General features: G+C 35.4%; 1 protein-coding gene across 1 annotated transcript in view; it reads left to right on the top strand.

The window, feature by feature from the left end:
* Positions 1-19,727, top strand: part of LOC111140884 (LDL receptor related protein 1B) — a 1,957,146-nt gene that overhangs the window by 1,845,409 nt on the left and 92,010 nt on the right. The gene's annotated exons all lie outside the window — the stretch shown is intronic.

Raw genomic sequence — 19,727 nt, forward strand, 5'->3', positions numbered from 1 at the left:
AAGTTTAACACTTCTCCAATGGAACATTTCCAGAACTGAAGGAGTCTCAAGGCTCCTTCCTGTTCATGCCACAAACAACGTCCCTCGGCACTCTACCCTGAAGGAGAGAATACATGTCTAGAGTACATATTACTTAATAATTATGCTTTATAGTATCTTATGTAGTTGTAATTTTACTTATATTTGGCACCTATATTCTTATTAACTGTTAATGTGCCATAGGATTTTTCCTTCAACTACATTGTTTTTACTCTTTATGGGAAGGAGCAGTCTTTGGGGAATTAGTTCATTTACACAAGTGTGTCTCCAGTCACTGATTTAACAAGAACCAATTGAGCACCTACCTAGTGTGAGAAATTGTTCAAGATGATGAAGACAAGTCCTAACTCTTGTGAAAAGATTACCAACTGTCATGAAACTTACCTTCCTCCAGAGAATGGAATATTTAATATAAATCATGCCAGATACTAATGAGTGCTATGTGGAAAAGAATGGGGACTATGCGGGGGGAGTAGAATTATGAATAGGATTATCAAAAAAGTCATCTCTAGAAAGGTGATATTTGAGAAGAGAACATCATAGAGGTAGGAAGCTATGTGAATATGGAAGCAAATAACTTTCCAAACAGAAAGAACAGCATGTTATGAGTTAGGAGTGAGCTTGGCATATGTCAAAAACAGCAGGGATGTTAGTATGCCTAGGAACATATGAGCAACTCAGGAAAATGTTGGAAATGAGGTTGCCCAGGTGCCCAGCTATAGATCATCTAGGACCTCAAACAGACAGTTAAGGAATGAATTTTATTCTAGCTTTAAGGGGAGACATGGGAAGCAACTGAAGAGGCAAGTGGCATAAGATGCTCAAATACTATTTTCATTTTAAAAGAGCTTTAGCTGTCTTTTTAACTTTTCTATTTTTAACTAATTCTGGACCTACAGAAAAGTTGCAAAATTAATTTTATAAAAAAGGTCCGTGATGTTAATAAATAACATAACCACAGTATATGTAACATAATTTTCATCTTAAAGAAGGATTCTGGCAGCAATTTTTAGAATTGCCTGTTGGAGGGGTCTTAGGGAGGCCTGAGACAGGAATTCTTGTAAAGGTTATTTATGAGGGGAGTGTTGTTCAGGAGAAACCTGTAAAAGATGGAGAGATAAGGGGAAAGACACCAGAAAGACTGTGTTTCAGGGAAACTCTCATCTTTGATTGAGCCACAGGGGATATGCTTTGGAACATAAATCCCACAGCAGGGAGGGGTCCTGTTTTATATGCTCCATCAGTCATTGGTTGACCTTTGGGCTCTAACTTCCCAGCGAGGCTGCTGCAGTCAGTTGAGCGCAATTCTCCGGGGAAGAAGGGCAAGTATGATTCCTTAGCTCTAAACCAGCAGGTAGTAGACAAGTATTTGGTATTATCTCCAAGACTGGAAAACTACCTGAAAGATGTCACTGGAACAAGTACTTGAAGGATAAGTAGACATTTGAAAGGTGGGCAGATAACCCATCATGGTTTAGATCTTATAAAGGTGTTCTTTGAAGTCAAATATATCTGGTTTTGAACCCTGAGGGATTACTTACTAGCTGTGAGATCTCAGAAGGGAACTTATTATCTTCAAACTTTGATTTTTATTACTAGCAACCAAAGGATATTGTTGTATACATTGAATGACATAGCTCTAAGCCAGGAGCTGCAGTGTAAAGCCACATGGCACGTTCTGTGATATTAGGAGTCATGGCACACCTAGGAGGGGACAGGATAGGTAATGTAAAATGAACTGAGACTAGAGAACTTTAAATACCATGGTGTTTTGACATGATTTTTGAGTCAATAACGAACCACTACAATTTTGATTCAAGAAGTGATGTGAATAAGGTAGGTCTCCAGGCTTATTGCTTTGGTAGTATTGTGCCAATGAAATAAATAAATACAGAGCTAAGAGACCAGCTAACAATCCATTGAGTGATCTTGATGAGAGCCAAGAATAGCATAAGTAGAATAGCAACAGGGGAAAAGGGGAGAATGTATGGGAGACAAAGCCGAGTTTGCACAGTAGAATTTATCAAATGCATATGAGAATAGTGGAAGAGATTAAAAAAATGTGTCAAAGAGGGACAAAAAGTCATTAAATTAAAACTATTCATATAATTATCTTCTTATTTCCTTCATTTATCCATCCATCCATCCTTTCATTAAAAAATATTGGATGCTCACGATATGCCAGACACTAGTGGTCATCAGAAATATGGATCCGGGGGCGCCTGGGTGGCTCAGTGGGTTAAAGCCTCTGCCTTCGGCTCAGGTCATGATCCCAGGGTCCTGGGATCGAGCCCTGCATCGGGCTCTCTGAGTCTAAGGGACAGTGCATATATCTCTTAGATCACAGGGCAGCCAGCAGTCTGAGCTAAGAAAGGTTAGGGGAAGGTAACTCCCCATGACATTCCAATTATCGAGTGATCACACAAGGCTTGGTGTTCCAAAGGCTTACACCCTTTTCCTAAACCCTCTGTCACCCCCAGCAGCCTCTGTGTTAACATTTTAGCAAGGCAGATATTATGGCTGATTTCATAACCCCAGCCATATTATGGCTGATTTTCATAACCCTCTACATAACCCCAACAACACAAATAGTAAATGATACTGACTTGTGAATTCCCCACCCGGGGGAAAATGAAACTCAAAGATTTTTCCCTGAGCTGAATATGGAACATCGGTTTCCATTTCTGAACCAAGGGGTGAAAGAAAGAAAAATACAAAAATCAAACTATGGGTACTTTAGTTAAATCCCCATTATCAGTGAAACAAATGGAAGAAATTAGCCATGGGATATTAGGATGTCTTGAAAGCACGTTCAGAGAAACTGAAAATATTGGCATATTTCCATCTCAGTAAAGAAAATATGTTGTATCAGAAATCAGAAGAATATTAGTCAGACAACTAAATGTTAACTGAAGTCCATTCCAAAGGAAGGTAATTTTCAATATGATTTTTTTTGGAAGTCGTGAAGGGAATACTCTTCTGTAATCTGTGAAAATGGCTTGAATAGTAATTATGATTATAAATTTAAATTTCAAATACAGTCTAAGTTATTTATAGATAGAAATGCTTATGATTTTCTAGTCCCCTGGGCTATACAAAATGGATGGATTTTTTTTTTCCTTTAAGAAAATTAAATAATTTAAAACTTAAAAGGCTGACATGATTCAATCTATATGTGAAGCATAATGAGATTTCTGAATTTGAATTTTAGTAGTCAGAACAGAATATGATAGCATTATACAATTGTGCATACTTTCTGGCAATTTATCATTTCTAGTATAAAATGTTGTACAGCAAAGTACATGATGACAAGCACTATAAAATAGGTCAATGCTTGGAGAAATGCAAATGATTTTAAAAATACAGATTAGATTTTTACCATTAAAGAGCTAAATATTCCAGAGCAAAACAAATGGTTTATCTGATCTACCTAATTTTGAGAAGTGAAAATGAGATACCATTTTTGGCATATTCTCTATTATGCAAAAGAGGGTTTCAGAATGAACATGCTTATAGTTTTATTCATTAATAATCATATCTTTTCTTCAGTAAGTTGATTAGGCAATTATTTTTCCCTGAAAGCTTTTAAGAAATATCCAGCTAAGTTTTATTTAATAGCTTTCCATCTTTAATTGGGGTCCTAGCTATAAACCACAAACCCCCATATATGGGTTTGTGTGTACATCACACACACACACACACACACACACACACATACATGCACACACACACAAGTGCAGAGGTATGCAGGTGTGCTCACAAATAAGTTTATGTGTGTATATGTGTGTACACAAGTTTTGTCAAAAACAAAGTCTTGTTTTAGGACTTTGGAAACTAGTAGAAATTGATAGTTTCTTTTTCCATTTTTTAATTTATTTTTATAAATTTATGGTAATCTTTATAACTTTACCTTGAAATTATCTACACTTACTTGTCAAGAATACTTTTCAAACCATCTGAGTTTATTCAAACCGTTTAACAACAAAAATCATTTATTCTGATTTCTTTGGAAAAAATATAAAACTATCAAATCATTAGGTTATTGCCATGTTGTGACTTGATTATTGCTGATTGCATAAGACAGGCATTCCACAATATATGTTGATTGGCGTTAAATGGTTCTGTAACAGTTGTGATCAATATTTAAAGTTTTATTGAACATAGATCTTGTAGGACTACATAAAGCATAAGATTCCTCAATTAATAATCCTGAGGATATTGTTGAACATATTGTACAGCATTTTAAGGTGAACCAGTCAAGTTTTTCATTCATACCCAAAGCTTTATTTAAGAAATTCTGTTTGTTAGGTTTAGTATTGTGTTCCTAGGATACAAAATGATAACAGAGTCTTATTCTTATGATGCTTATATTTTGCGGAACAAAGACAATGTCAAGTAAACTCATAAATAAATAAATAAATACCAAAAATTCCAATTTTGAAAATTATATTGAAGGAAATACAGAATAGACCAAGAAAGAAAAACTCAGATGTTGTTAAGACTTCTTTGAATAGGATGATCCATAAAGGCCCATTGAAAGAGATTTGAGCAAAGACCTAAAAGATGAGGAGAAAGTAATGTTATTTACGTATAAGACAGCTACTTTACATTTATGTAGGGAATGGATTTGGTGGGAGAAAATCTGGAACAGAAAGAGATCACATAGGAGGATTGTGCTCCAAGTTGGTGCAAAAATAGTGGAGGTTACAATATTATAGTCTCAGTGAAATGGGATGGAGAGAGTAGAAGTTTAACAAAGCTTGCAAATAGAATGGATATAAAAAATGAGTATAGGAAGGACCTAAGACCTAGATTTTACAACTTGATGAATAGGGAAAATAATAAATTCTGGGTTCAGTTTCAGTCATGGTAAATCTGAGATCCAAGTGAGGGGTTGTAAAAAATCCAAGTGAGTTGTCAAATAGTCAATGGTGTATTCAAGGCTTGATCTTAGTCTCTGGATTAGAGATTTTAAGGAATAGAAGAATAGAGGAGATGTCTAGAACATGAAGCCTGACTAGATTACCAAGAAGAGAGTACAGGTGACATAAAGAAGCACTGGAACCAAACTCTGAAGCCAGATTAAAATGACAACAGTGAGTGGGAAGTGCATTAGGAGAATAGAAGAAATCGTGGTGTCACAGAAACTAAGATAGGAGACTATTTTGAGAAAGAGATTGAGCTTATATTTCTAGCACTGCCAAAAGATCGAGGAAATGAGGACAAGGAGGTGTTCAGTAAGTTTTGTGACATATTAATTAAGGCCCTTGATAAATGCTGAAAGTTGCAGAGGAAGCAGACATCAGAGAACACTCAGTGCTTCTACGTCAGTGGTCCTCAGCTGAGAATGATGCCCCACTGCAGGGGACATTTGGCAATGTCTGGAGATATTTTTTTATTGCCACAACTGAGGTGTGCTGCTAATCTTTGGTGAGTATAGTAGAGGCCAGCGAGACTGCTTAGAACTCTACGGTACATAGGCTAGCTCCATATAACAAGGAATGATCCTGACTGAAATGTCAAAAGTTGAGAAACCGTTTTCTACATAGTAACATCAGTCTTTCCAAACAAACTTTAAGTAGATCTTTTGTGTCTGTTACATCATTTTATGTAATAATAACCCTGAAATAGAAAATGATTCTAAGATGAGTCACCGATATAGTTATTCTTTTATTGGTCTCTTACTTTCTCTCACACCTGAGTCTTTTTTACTTCATCATTTCTCCTTCTCTCTGAATATTAGAATGCATGTAGGCCCTGACCATGATCCTCTTTTTTCTACCTTTTCTCACTTCCTTATAAAGTTTACATAGTTTAATGGTTTAACATGTACCTGCATGCTAACAACTACCAAATTGCTATCAGGCTCTGTTCAACTGTTTACTTTGCTTTTTCTTTTAGAGTTTTTAAAGATTTATTTATTTATTTTAGAGACAGAGAATGCACTTGAGTAGGGGGAGGGACAGAGGGAAATAATCTTTAAGCAGACTCCCCAGGGATAGGGAGTTAGGGTAGTTTTAAAAATGTTCCCAAAGTAGCATGCCTAAAAATAAACTTCTCTTGATTGACAAAATCTACTTTCTCAGTCTCATTTAATGACAAATTAAATTTGCTCAAAGTAAAAATCTTGGAGTTACAAGGAGCCCAAGTGACTCAGTGGGTTAAATGGTTGAGTCTTGGTTTTGGTGCAGGTCATGATCTCAGGGTGTAAGATTGAGTCCCGCATGGGGCTTCTGCACTCAGCAGAGAATCTGCTTCAGGATTTTCTCTCCCTCTGCCCCTTTACCTCCAAAATAAATAAATAAATCTTTTAAAGAATCTTTGCGTTACTATTGGTCCTTCTTCTTTCATAATTCCCAAATCAGGCCATCCTGTTGAATGTACCTTCAACATATTCTAGGAGCTAACTACCTTACATCAGCTTGACTTTAAGTACCTACTTTTGAACCACTATCATTTTTCTTCTGATTTAGTGCAGTAGCCTCCTAACTGGTCTTTTTACTTTCTTAATCACTGCACAATTGCCAGAATACATCTTCTAAGACATAAATTAGATCACATGACATCTCTGATCAAAGATATTTAGTGGTTCCCCATTAGAAAAGACAAATTTCTCATGTCTTGCAAGGATTTAAAAGATCTGGTCTCCTCTCTGACTTCCTCTCCTTTAATTTCTCCCTTACTCTTCTCTAGGGATGCTTTGGTATTTGTAAAACCCATCAGTACCTATTAATGTAAGGTCTTTTCTGAAATGTTCTCTTGGCCGAAATGTTCTTAGGTTGGATATCCTGTATCGCTCAATTCCTAAATTTCTTCAAGAATTTGCTCAAATGCCATCTACTGAATGCATAATGTATTGGTAATTGCAATCTACTGTTCCACTCCCACCATGGATCCTCAACACAATACTTTTTTTTTTTTCACTCTCACAGTGCATATCTTTGTTAAATTGTTATATGATTTACTTGCCTATTATGTTTATTATCTACTCTGTAACTTTCTTTGCTGTAAGTAAATTTTGATGGCAGTTATTTTTGCTGTTTTGACCATTACTATATGTAATCCTAACATCTAGAATAGGATCTGTCATAAAGTAGGTACATAATATTTTTAAAGAGTTAAAAACAGTGAATTAATTGAAAATCTTTGGTATACATTACAATAGTGTATTGATCTTGAAAGTTATACTTTACAATTTATTCTTCTCATCCTTCGTATTCAATTCATCATAAGATTAAATATTTTTATCTCCAGATATATTCCATTTTATCCACTTTTGTCTCATTAAAACTTAGATTAAAATTCCACATTTTCATTTCTGAAATCCATTGAGTAAATCTCCTTTGATTATCCTGTATCTACTTCTCATCCCCAGTCCTAAGCCATTCTCCACACTATAGCCAAAATAATTTTAAAATATTAATATAATCATCATATCTCTCTCACTTAAATCTTCCCAATGGATTTTCATTGAATACTCATTGGTTTATAAGCCTCTCTATGATATTCCATCTCATCTTTCACCACACCCTTCCCATTGCCTTACACACCTATGAACATATACATATATATCCACAAACACTCATTTTTTTCCTAGCCATTAAATACACCATATTTAATTTCCAGTAATGCAACTTGATTTCAGAATCTTCAGAATCTTCAGGCTCTTTCCTTTGCCTCTCTTAATTATCCTGGTAAGCAGAAGCTCCTTTATTCAGAAGACATTGTTTTCATTATCATTGCAGTCATTAACATTGGTCTTGCTTAGACATTATAGATCTTAGCCTACATAAACTTTTCTTTTTATGAGTCTTTCAAAATTGAACCAACTGTTACTTTTTGAAGGGACAAGCCACAGAAAGATTGACTGTCATCTAAAGAATGTCAGTTGAATGACTAGGAAATTCCTTCAAGGTGGCTTCATGATTACTCCAGGTTCTGTTTGGATCTCGGAACTGGAATGGTAGGGAGTAGTAAGACAGTAGGAAACTAATTTTAATGAAGCTAGCCAGAAAATGATGTATGAAACTCAGCATTATGTATTATTTACACACACACACACACACACACACACACACACACACATTTACAATCCGAATATATTTGAAGTAGGAGCTACATTGAATTACAAGAGCCCAGTGTATTTATTCAAGTATATAACATAGAGTGTTATGTAAGTTTTAGGTGTACAATATAATGAATGATTCAACAATTCTATACACTAGTCAGAGGTCATCACGTGATAAGTAAACTCTTAATCCTCTTCACCTATTTCACCAATCCCCCTACCCACTTTAGCAACCACTACTTTGTTTTCTATGTTTAAGACGGGTTTTTTTCATCTCTTCTCTTTGCTCAATTGTTTTGTTTCTTAAGTTTTACATTTGAGTGGAAATCCTATGGTATTTTTTTTCTGACTCATTTCACTTAACATTATACCCTCTAGATCAATGCATGTTGTTGCAAAATCTTTTTTATATCTGAGTTATATTCCATTGTATATATACACCACATCTTTTTCCATCCATCTATGGATGGACACTCAGGTTGCTTCCATATCTTGGTTATTGTAATAATGCTGCAATAAACATAGGGGCGCATTTTTGAATTAGTGTTTTAGTTTTATTTCAGTAAATGCACACTAGTGGAATTACTGGATCATATGGTGATTCTATTTTTAATTTTGGGGGGAACCTCTATACTGTTTTCCACAGTGGCTGTACCAATTTGAATTCCCACCAACAGTGCAAGAGGGTTCCTTTTTCTCCACATCCTTACCAACATTTGTTGTTTCTGGTGTTTTTGATCTTAGCCATTCTCACAGGCATGAGGTGATATTGTGATTTTGATTTGCATTTTCCTAATGATTCGTGCATCTTTTCATGTGTCTATTGGTCATCTGTATGTCTTCTTTGAAAATGTGTCTTTCTATGTCCTCTACCCAAATTTTAATTGAATTATTTGGCATTTTGGTGTTGAGCTGTGTAAGTTCTTTATACAAAAGCTCTTTACAGGAGCCAAATTTGTACATAAAGAGCTTTTGTATAAAGAACTTATACAGCATATGCATATATCTATATCCTACATATACTGAATATTTCTGTTCATTCACAAGATGCTTACTTAATGATTTTGGAGACAGTATAAACATTTGCTTCTGTGATTCTTTTTCTATGTGTTTATTGCTATTGTAACTCCCTTTTTTATTGATACATGATTTATCCGATAAGTTCAACTTCTTTTGTCTCTTTAAGGGATGGGCTGCAAACCAGCTATATGGGTAAAATAAATGAGTGATTTGACATAACATTAGGGACCCAGGTAAGAGGTCATATGCCTCTTGTTCCATTAAATCAGGGGGCAACAGCTGATTGACTCTGTTATTCTGGAATGTTGCCCTGCTTTTTATATACTATCTTATATACCCTTAGTTTTTAAGAAAAAAATAAACAACTTATCTTTTTTTTCTTTGTATTGTTGGTTTTTGATATAATGTTCAATGAATAATTAGTAGATGCTAAAAAAAAAAAACCTTGATTTTAAGGTTATATCTCAAGTTTAAACTAAAATATACCTAAAAGTTTTATTTACTTGAACTTAAATTTAGTCCTCAATCTACCATCTTGCAATCTCTGCTTTCAGATAGCTCTGCTTCCCATCTCAAGTGTTACGCTTTTTTTTTTTTTAATTGTAAATGCCAGAATACACCTTTATTCCTTAATTCTAGGTCACTCACATAGGGGATGGTATCAAAATTACTCCCATAAATACCAACAAATTTTTCACATAATAATGCATGAAAATTCACTGTTAACATTAGATACATCCTTAAAGCTATGTAAAATGCAGGTTAATAGAATGTTTAATATTTTAAACTGTTATTTAATGTTTAGAATCTAAAAACTTTTACAGATAATCTAATCTAAAGCCTTTATTTATATATCAAATAATTTACAGAGAAACTAGAATTAGGTTTTATACCAAGCTTCTGCTTCCAAATTTAATGTGCTTTTTAATCTTCCATATTTTTTTTTACCTGATAGTGTGAAGAAGGTTTTCATGGCCAGTTTTGCTTTATTCTTGGAGGGGGGAGTGGTAAAAGATGAATGTGTTTAAAGAACACTAAGTATGCTAAAAAAAAAAAAAAAGATAAAGTCACATTCAATTTTGAGTCTATAATCCAAAGACAAATGTGGTCTCTTTTGGAAATTGTCCAAGAATTATATAGTTTCTTTTCCTCCCAAGAAGAGTTTTTTTTTTTTTTTTAATATTTCATTTATTTATTTGACAGACAGAGATCACAAGTAGGCAGAGAGGCAGGCAGAGAGAGGGGGGAAGCAGGCTCCCCACTGAGCAGAGAGCCCGATGTGGGGCCTGATCCCAGGATCCTGGGATCATGACCTGGAGCCAAAGGCTGAGGCTTTAACCCACCAAGCCACCCAAGTGCCCCTCCTCCAAGAAGAGTTTGTGCCAGGTGGACATGGTCTTAAGTTAGATAAATAGAGGTTTAAAATTACCCAGATTGAAATAATCTGTGCTTCAGAATAAATTGTAGGTAGAAACCAGGGATTTCCTTCCTAAAGTGTTTTAGGAACTCTTATACATTCTAGCTCCAAATATAACTTTTTCTTGGCTCTTTTTGGATTTCCCCATTGCTGTATGATCTTCTAGATTGAAATAATATATATCTACATATCTTATAATATTATTAAGCCATATAATTTAGTAATGTTCAGAATTTGCATAGTCATTATTTTACTTCTATTTCCTGGTTTATGAGAATTTAATCTGATTCATATATTATGGGCCAAGAGTGTAAATAGCTTTTTCATTTAGTGAAATGAAACACACACACACACACACACACACACACACACACACACACACATCTTTAGAGTGGTTTTACATCTTTTTTTAATAGTATTACATTACAGGATAATTAACTTTAGTAATATAAACCAAATTTTCTTTTCTTAGATAAAAAAATAACATAGATAAAATACGTGACTACTTCAATCTACCCTCATGTTAGCTGTATTTTCCTAAAGTATATTGTTAACTATAGGAAACTTTTTTAAAAAAGATGGCAGTATTTCCATGGTTCAAATGCTTGAAGTCCCACTTCATAGGTTTTCCTCTTTCCTTAATTTAAATCAAATGTCTCCAGTGACATATATCTTTTGTTTCCTGAAGCTGGAATTGTGACTGATACCTTACAATCCACAGTTATAAAGGATTAGTAGTTTAAAGTAGTAACCTCTAATTTTGTTACAATCAAGCTGCCAATTTTTCTGTAAGATTTAAGTGTTTCATTCATTGGACTAATATATCTCCACAAGGAAGAATGCCTCAGGCCTCAAAACTTTGGCTGTGTATTTAGAGAGCTTATTAGGAAAGATATCATCTGTCTGGAGAAAACAGTCAAAATGTGTCTTCCACTTTGTGCAACAATATGAGCAACATCTTTTGTTGTCAGGGTAACCACTTGCCTCTACAGTCTCTTCAACATGACATATTTCATTAGTGCCTCTAGCTTATAGGCCTGTCTAGTAAGCTGGCCAAAAGGGCAATGAGAGTTTTATATTTTATTTTTCTTTTGAATCTGATGTTTGTTTGTTTTGTTTTGTTTTTCACCTCTTTGTAAGCAAATTGCTTAGCTTTCCCATTTCTATTGTCCCATGTCAGACTCCATTCCACGCCCCAGAACCTCAGTTTACTTTTACTTTGCCCTTTTGTACTCACCTGTTTGATTTTGAACCTCTCCATAAATTCTCTTTTTATTGTATCAAGATCCAACAGGAATTTCTACCTTCCACTCTCCAGCCAACATCCATTTAATACAAGAGTCCCTTTTATATGGCTAATACTATTCACAATCCTGGTCAAGCTATGGGCAGTAGAGGGGGGTATTATTTCATTCCTATGGAGCCCATTATAAAGGGTGATTTTTTTTTAAGATTTTATTTATTTATTTGACACAGAGATAGAGAGATTACAAGTAGGCAGAGAGGCAGGCAGAGGAAGAGGGAGAAGCAGGCTCCCTGCTGAGCAGAAAGCCCTATGCAGAGCTTAATCCCAGGACCCTGAGACCATGACCTGAGCCAAAGACAAAGGCTTAACCCACTGAGCCACCCAGGTTCCCCGATAAATGGTGATTTGATATGATATAAAGGGTGATATGATTGCGGTCATAATTTCCTTGACAATAGGAGCATCCTGTTGCTTTCTCGTTATTGTTCTTTTTCTGTTCAGTTCTTTTCAGTGTTGAGAATCATTGAGCATTCGGTATGTTGTGAAATTGATGAAGATGAACATTGGGTAACATCTTCACCCTGATGCCACTATTCTCTGAGAATCATCTTGTCACTGGTGATTTATGTCCATAGGTTGAATTTATCGGGTGTGGCATCCTTTACCCCATACTCTAACTACTTTAGTTGATACTGGAATGACATTAGGGATTTCTTGATCAGGGAATCAGAGAGTAAATGTATAGATTTAAATGACCCATTGGTATATCTGTGCTTCTCATTGGAAAGTAACATTTTTCCCTTCCCCTAAGCCGTATTTTTTACCCTAGTAATGTGACATAAATCTGATTTATCCTTCTAGAATTTGCCATTAGTAGAATCTTCACAAACCTGCGTACTTAACAAAGTATCACTTAATCAATCTTCTGAATGTTCTATGAAAATAAAGAATTTGGGTTTTTAATTGTCCACAGTCCATGTGTAGAAGTATAGAATGGAAAGATAATCAGACATTTTTTTTTTTTTTAGAATGAGTAAAACAAAATGAAAATCCTAAATTCAAAAAGTGGAACTTTGCATGGAATTTGTCTTATTTTAGCAGGGATATTATTAGGATAAGAAATCATGTGTATATATTTACATCTGATAAAGGGAAACTAGGTATTTTTCCATGCTCATGCCAGATAACCAATATCATGTTTTTTTGCAAGCTGAGGGTTTGCTTTACTAGTGTTAGAAGATTATAAATAACTCCAACGAACTCTGAACAGCTTATAATGTTTATTTTCTCCATAGTCTGTCATATTTATGAATTTATGACTTACACTGACATATCCATGCCATTTGTTCATATATTTACTTTTAAACACTGCCAAATCTGGGGGGAAAATTACAGTTAATTTAAATACTGGAACATTTGAAAATAATTTTGTGGTTTACCCAGGACAAATATTTATGTTCTGCCCACCTGTGACTATTATTTATACTGTTTCTAAAGCATATTGTATTGCAGAGTGCTTTTTGTTAAACATCACTGAGCTATCACTGGGTAGATGGATAGTATCTATTGTTAGAGTTGAGAAATAGGTAACTATTCATAATTTCAGTTTTTAAATCAATATGTGAAAGGACTGATAATAAAAGTTGTTAGGAATTTCTATGGGTTCTGCGTTTAGTTCAGGCCGTATTTTCCTTCCTTGAGATCCCAGTAATCACACAGCAGGCAGTGGCTTGTAATTCTTGTTTATTGACATCTCATGTTCTTTTTTGAGTTTAGTTTCTCTTCTTTTAATCCAAGTCCACTCACTCCTTCAGTAAAATTTGTTCACTAGTAATTCACTCAAGAAACTATCATGTGTTAAAAACCATATTTCCACTGGTTGCCGGGTCCTAATGATGCTCTTACACATTGACCACATGTCTAGTCATAATCACCTTCAAATAATTGTTTCCATTTGTGATATAATACCCCTGGGTATCCTTTCTCACTTTTGGTTATGCACAATAAACTTGACCATGTCAAATTAATTATGACACTAGTTCCTACTAGAATTGTCCAAGTTAATTGAAGGGCACAGAGTGTATGTTATTTTCCTCACTGTCTATTTGCAAAGAACTCCTTTACCTCTCTGTCTTACAATAACTCAATAATACAATATAAAGCAGAAAATCCAAGCTTGTGCATTTAATATAAATGAGATATATTGTAACTTTCCTTAAAATATGTTTAAATAAAGTACCTTTCTAAATGTGTCCATATTTACTAATATTTTTTTCAATTTTTAAATCAAATTATATATGGTGAGAATGCAGAAAAACTGGAACTTCCTTAAATTGCTTAGAAGAGGTATATTGGTAAAAAACTTTTTGAAAAAAAAAAATGCTAGCTGTATCTACCCAAGCTAAGTATATGTATACCTTAAGACTCACCAATTCTATTCCTTGTTAAATACTCAACAGAAATGAATTTTTGTGTCCACCAAAATGCATGTACAAGAATATTCATGGCTTCAGTTCAGTGGCCTAAGGCTATAATAATCCAAATAGATATCATCAGTAAAATGGTGAAAAAACTGTTAGCATATTCATAAAATGAATGACTACCCATCATAAAAAAGTATTAGTAACTGACATATACAACACTATGAATGAATTTCATAGATACAATGTTGAATAAAAGAAGTCAGAAATAGAACAGTATGATACTATTTATATGGATTTCTTAAACTATTCTATTTTGTTAGACATCACAATTATGGTTAGTCTCAGAAGAATCCTGACTGGGAGAAGTCACAGGTGAACTGTCTACAATTCTAGAAATTGTCTAACAGGATGGTGTTTATACAAAGGCAGTGATAGGTTAAACTTCCATGAATATTGCAATTAAGATTTGTGGAAATTACAGTATCTATAAAAATTAAGAATAAAATGGAACATTTTAGATATTTTAAAAACCTGTGTAAAACACCTGACCATGTTGATATCATTCTCATACAATATTAATGTATACAGACCTCCCCTCCACTACTTTGCTTTTGAAAATACTGTGGTGTTGTTTTGTTTTCTTTCAGTGTCCTGAATTTAAAAGGCCCAGGGACATTGCAGTTGACTGGGTTGCTGGAAATATTTATTGGACTGATCATTCTAGAATGCACTGGTTCAGTTACTACACCACTCACTGGACCAGTCTGAGGTACTCTATCAATGTGGGGCAGCTGAATGGCCCCAACTGCACCAGACTCTTAACAAACATGGCTGGAGAACCCTACGCTATCGCCGTAAATCCTAAAAGAGGGTAGGTTAACAAGTTGACTATTTATATTTCTTGATACGCATATCCATTTTTAGGGATTGTTTTCCCACCTCTTCTCTGTAGTTTTCCTTCTGTAATAAATGTTCAACATGTAATAGATTCACAAGGCTTCTAAAATTTCCTCTACTTCTGTACAAGAGCATGAGCTTTTCACACCAAATCATGGCACAAAATACGTGTTTTCCTGAAAGCCTGCTGCATGATATATTCTATGTATGAATGTGTGTGTGTCTTATGTGGACATTTCAATAAACACATAACCAATATGGTTAACCTAAGATTGAATTTTCAAGACATTAACTATAATATTGAACGTATGAAGTATGGAGTATTAGTATTTTGGCCATTTGTGATAATAAAAGATGAAGGTGTACATATGAACAAATTTAAACAATTTTAACACAAATATTTCCTTTCCTTTGCTTGAATTGTTCCTTTTTGTACTCTTTTACTTTTTTCATTTATAGGCAATGACCTAAAAGGAAAATAGAGAAATGTTAAATTTTTTATTTAAAAATTTTTAATTAAAAATTTTTTATTAAAAAATAAATTGCTCTTATTGGACATTCCCTGTCTGTAGGTTTAGAGTTGGGTCCAGGAATCTTCATTTTCAGGGACTCAGGGGTGGTTCTGATGCACATGGTCTGAAGGGAAACTGTTTTGAGGAGCAGAGCTGAGTTAGCTGCAAGCTAATCCATTTGACTTGTCTCGTCAGGATGATGTACTGGACTGTCATTGGGGACCACTCCCACATAGAAGAAGCAGCCATGGACGGTACTCTGAGAAGAATTTTAGTACAAAAGAATCTGCAAAGACCCACAGGTATGATGTATTTCTGACACAGTCTAGAATGTGGAGCAATATGTTCAGCATATTAGTGTTACAATTCTTTCCAGGTTTGTTGGCAATATAATCATTTTTACAAGCAAGTAAAATAATTTATACTATCACTTTATGAAAGTCATTAACATTTCATGTTGTATTTTTCCAACTTGAAAGTTAAGGCCTTATCATATTGCCAGTGATATTATGGGGATATTATTTGAAAATTGCCTAAGTTGCAAGGCCATTTGTAGGATTTCACATACATGGAATTTTGACAGTTTATAATGTATTAGGGTATTTTTACTGATATATGTTAATGATGCTGGGACAGATGATAATATTTCTAGAGGATCAGAAACTAAATGGGCAAAAAAAAAAAAAAAAAAGAAAGAAACTAAATGGGCAAAGAGGTGGGAAAACAAATAATTTCTGTAAAAGGCAGACATCATGATTCCTTGCCCTTTCATTCACAGCTCTTTTTAATCAGGCTTTAATATCCCTCCCAGCTATGTCATCTAAGCTACCACTCCAAACTCCCTATACTCCTACAACTGCTCAGGAGCCTGCATGTTTTGTTCTACTTGCCTGTTTTTCTCCCATTGCATTTGCCTCCCAGGCTCCCCATCTAGAATGCCCTTCTGACTTCTGTGCACCCAGATGATTCTTACTCACCTTATAAGGTCTAAGTTTAACACTTCTCCAATGGAACATTTCCAGAACTGAAGGAGTCTCAAGGCTCCTTCCTGTTCATGCCACAAACAACGTCCCTCGGCACTCTACCCTGAAGGAGAGAATACATGTCTAGAGTACATATTACTTAATAATTATGCTTTATAGTATCTTATGTAGTTGTAATTTTACTTATATTTGGCACCTATATTCTTATTAACTGTTAATGTGCCATAGGATTTTTCCTTCAACTACATTGTTTTTACTCTTTATGGGAAGGAGCAGTCTTTGGGGAATTAGTTCATTTACACAAGTGTGTCTCCAGTCACTGATTTAACAAGAACCAATTGAGCACCTACCTAGTGTGAGAAATTGTTCAAGATGATGAAGACAAGTCCTAACTCTTGTGAAAAGATTACCAACTGTCATGAAACTTACCTTCCTCCAGAGAATGGAATATTTAATATAAATCATGCCAGATACTAATGAGTGCTATGTGGAAAAGAATGGGGACTATGCGGGGGGAGTAGAATTATGAATAGGATTATCAAAAAAGTCATCTCTAGAAAGGTGATATTTGAGAAGAGAACATCATAGAGGTAGGAAGCTATGTGAATATGGAAGCAAATAACTTTCCAAACAGAAAGAACAGCATGTTATGAGTTAGGAGTGAGCTTGGCATATGTCAAAAACAGCAGGGATGTTAGTATGCCTAGGAACATATGAGCAACTCAGGAAAATGTTGGAAATGAGGTTGCCCAGGTGCCCAGCTATAGATCATCTAGGACCTCAAACAGACAGTTAAGGAATGAATTTTATTCTAGCTTTAAGGGGAGACATGGGAAGCAACTGAAGAGGCAAGTGGCATAAGATGCTCAAATACTATTTTCATTTTAAAAGAGCTTTAGCTGTCTTTTTAACTTTTCTATTTTTAACTAATTCTGGACCTACAGAAAAGTTGCAAAATTAATTTTATAAAAAAGGTCCGTGATGTTAATAAATAACATAACCACAGTATATGTAACATAATTTTCATCTTAAAGAAGGATTCTGGCAGCAATTTTTAGAATTGCCTGTTGGAGGGGTCTTAGGGAGGCCTGAGACAGGAATTCTTGTAAAGGTTATTTATGAGGGGAGTGTTGTTCAGGAGAAACCTGTAAAAGATGGAGAGATAAGGGGAAAGACACCAGAAAGACTGTGTTTCAGGGAAACTCTCATCTTTGATTGAGCCACAGGGGATATGCTTTGGAACATAAATCCCACAGCAGGGAGGGGTCCTGTTTTATATGCTCCATCAGTCATTGGTTGACCTTTGGGCTCTAACTTCCCAGCGAGGCTGCTGCAGTCAGTTGAGCGCAATTCTCCGGGGAAGAAGGGCAAGTATGATTCCTTAGCTCTAAACCAGCAGGTAGTAGACAAGTATTTGGTATTATCTCCAAGACTGGAAAACTACCTGAAAGATGTCACTGGAACAAGTACTTGAAGGATAAGTAGACATTTGAAAGGTGGGCAGATAACCCATCATGGTTTAGATCTTATAAAGGTGTTCTTTGAAGTCAAATATATCTGGTTTTGAACCCTGAGGGATTACTTACTAGCTGTGAGATCTCAGAAGGGAACTTATTATCTTCAAACTTTGATTTTTATTACTAGCAACCAAAGGATATTGTTGTATACATTGAATGACATAGCTCTAAGCCAGGAGCTGCAGTGTAAAGCCACATGGCACGTTCTGTGATATTAGGAGTCATGGCACACCTAGGAGGGGACAGGATAGGTAATGTAAAATGAACTGAGACTAGAGAACTTTAAATACCATGGTGTTTTGACATGATTTTTGAGTCAATAACGAACCACTACAATTTTGATTCAAGAAGTGATGTGAATAAGGTAGGTCTCCAGGCTTATTGCTTTGGTAGTATTGTGCCAATGAAATAAATAAATACAGAGCTAAGAGACCAGCTAACAATCCATTGAGTGATCTTGATGAGAGCCAAGAATAGCATAAGTAGAATAGCAACAGGGGAAAAGGGGAGAATGTATGGGAGACAAAGCCGAGTTTGCACAGTAGAATTTATCAAATGCATATGAGAATAGTGGAAGAGATTAAAAAAATGTGTCAAAGAGGGACAAAAAGTCATTAAATTAAAACTATTCATATAATTATCTTCTTATTTCCTTCATTTATCCATCCATCCATCCTTTCATTAAAAAATATTGGATGCTCACGATATGCCAGACACTAGTGGTCATCAGAAATATGGATCCGGGGGCGCCTGGGTGGCTCAGTGGGTTAAAGCCTCTGCCTTCGGCTCAGGTCATGATCCCAGGGTCCTGGGATCGAGCCCTGCATCGGGCTCTCTGCTCAGCGGGGAGCCTGCTTCCTCCTCTCTCTCTGCCTGTCTCTCTACCTACTTGTGATCTCTATCTGTCAAATGAATAAAAAAAAAAAAAGAAAGAAATATGGATCCATGCACTCACTGAGCTTAAATTCTAGTGTGGGGACCATAAAAAGAAAAACCAAAAAAGTGTATGTGCATGTGTGTGTGTGCATGCACAAATGCTAGTGTGTGAAAATGGCTCTGATAGAGAGGAGTGGGTCAGCATGCAGCAGGTGCCACATTAGTTACAGTGGGGAGGAGAGGCTCTTTGAGTTACTGATGGTTCAGGTTAATTGCTAAACTGTATGAAGGCATAGACATGGGGAATGATGTTGCAATGCAAAGTAAAGAATGGGACTGAAGGCCCTGAGGTAGTAAAGGCAGAGTATAGTAAACAAATTGGAAAATAGCATGAAACAAGGCTTAGAGGGGTGGGTAGGGGTCAGACCACGCAGGATGTCAAAGACCATAACAAGTACAATTGCTTTACGTTAAGTAGATAATAGGATCTGAGCAGACATCCACAGGGACATGTCAAGAAAGGAGTTGATGGAAAAAAAAAAAAAAAGAAAGAAAAAAAAAAAAAAAGAAAGGAGTTGATGTGGGGCTCTCTATCCCATGTGACTGGGTATGTGTGGCTTTTCTTCTCAGCAACTCTGCTTTGAAAACTTCTGCCTCGCTTACAGGCAGTAGACTCTTGGAAGCCATCTATTCACTCATCCAAATAATACTTTTTTGTGTGCCTACTAT

This window comes from Enhydra lutris, unplaced genomic scaffold (assembly GCF_002288905.1).
Source record: "Enhydra lutris kenyoni isolate GAN:26980312 unplaced genomic scaffold, ASM228890v2 scaffoldscaffold1, whole genome shotgun sequence".
Taxonomy (NCBI): domain Eukaryota; kingdom Metazoa; phylum Chordata; class Mammalia; order Carnivora; family Mustelidae; genus Enhydra; species Enhydra lutris.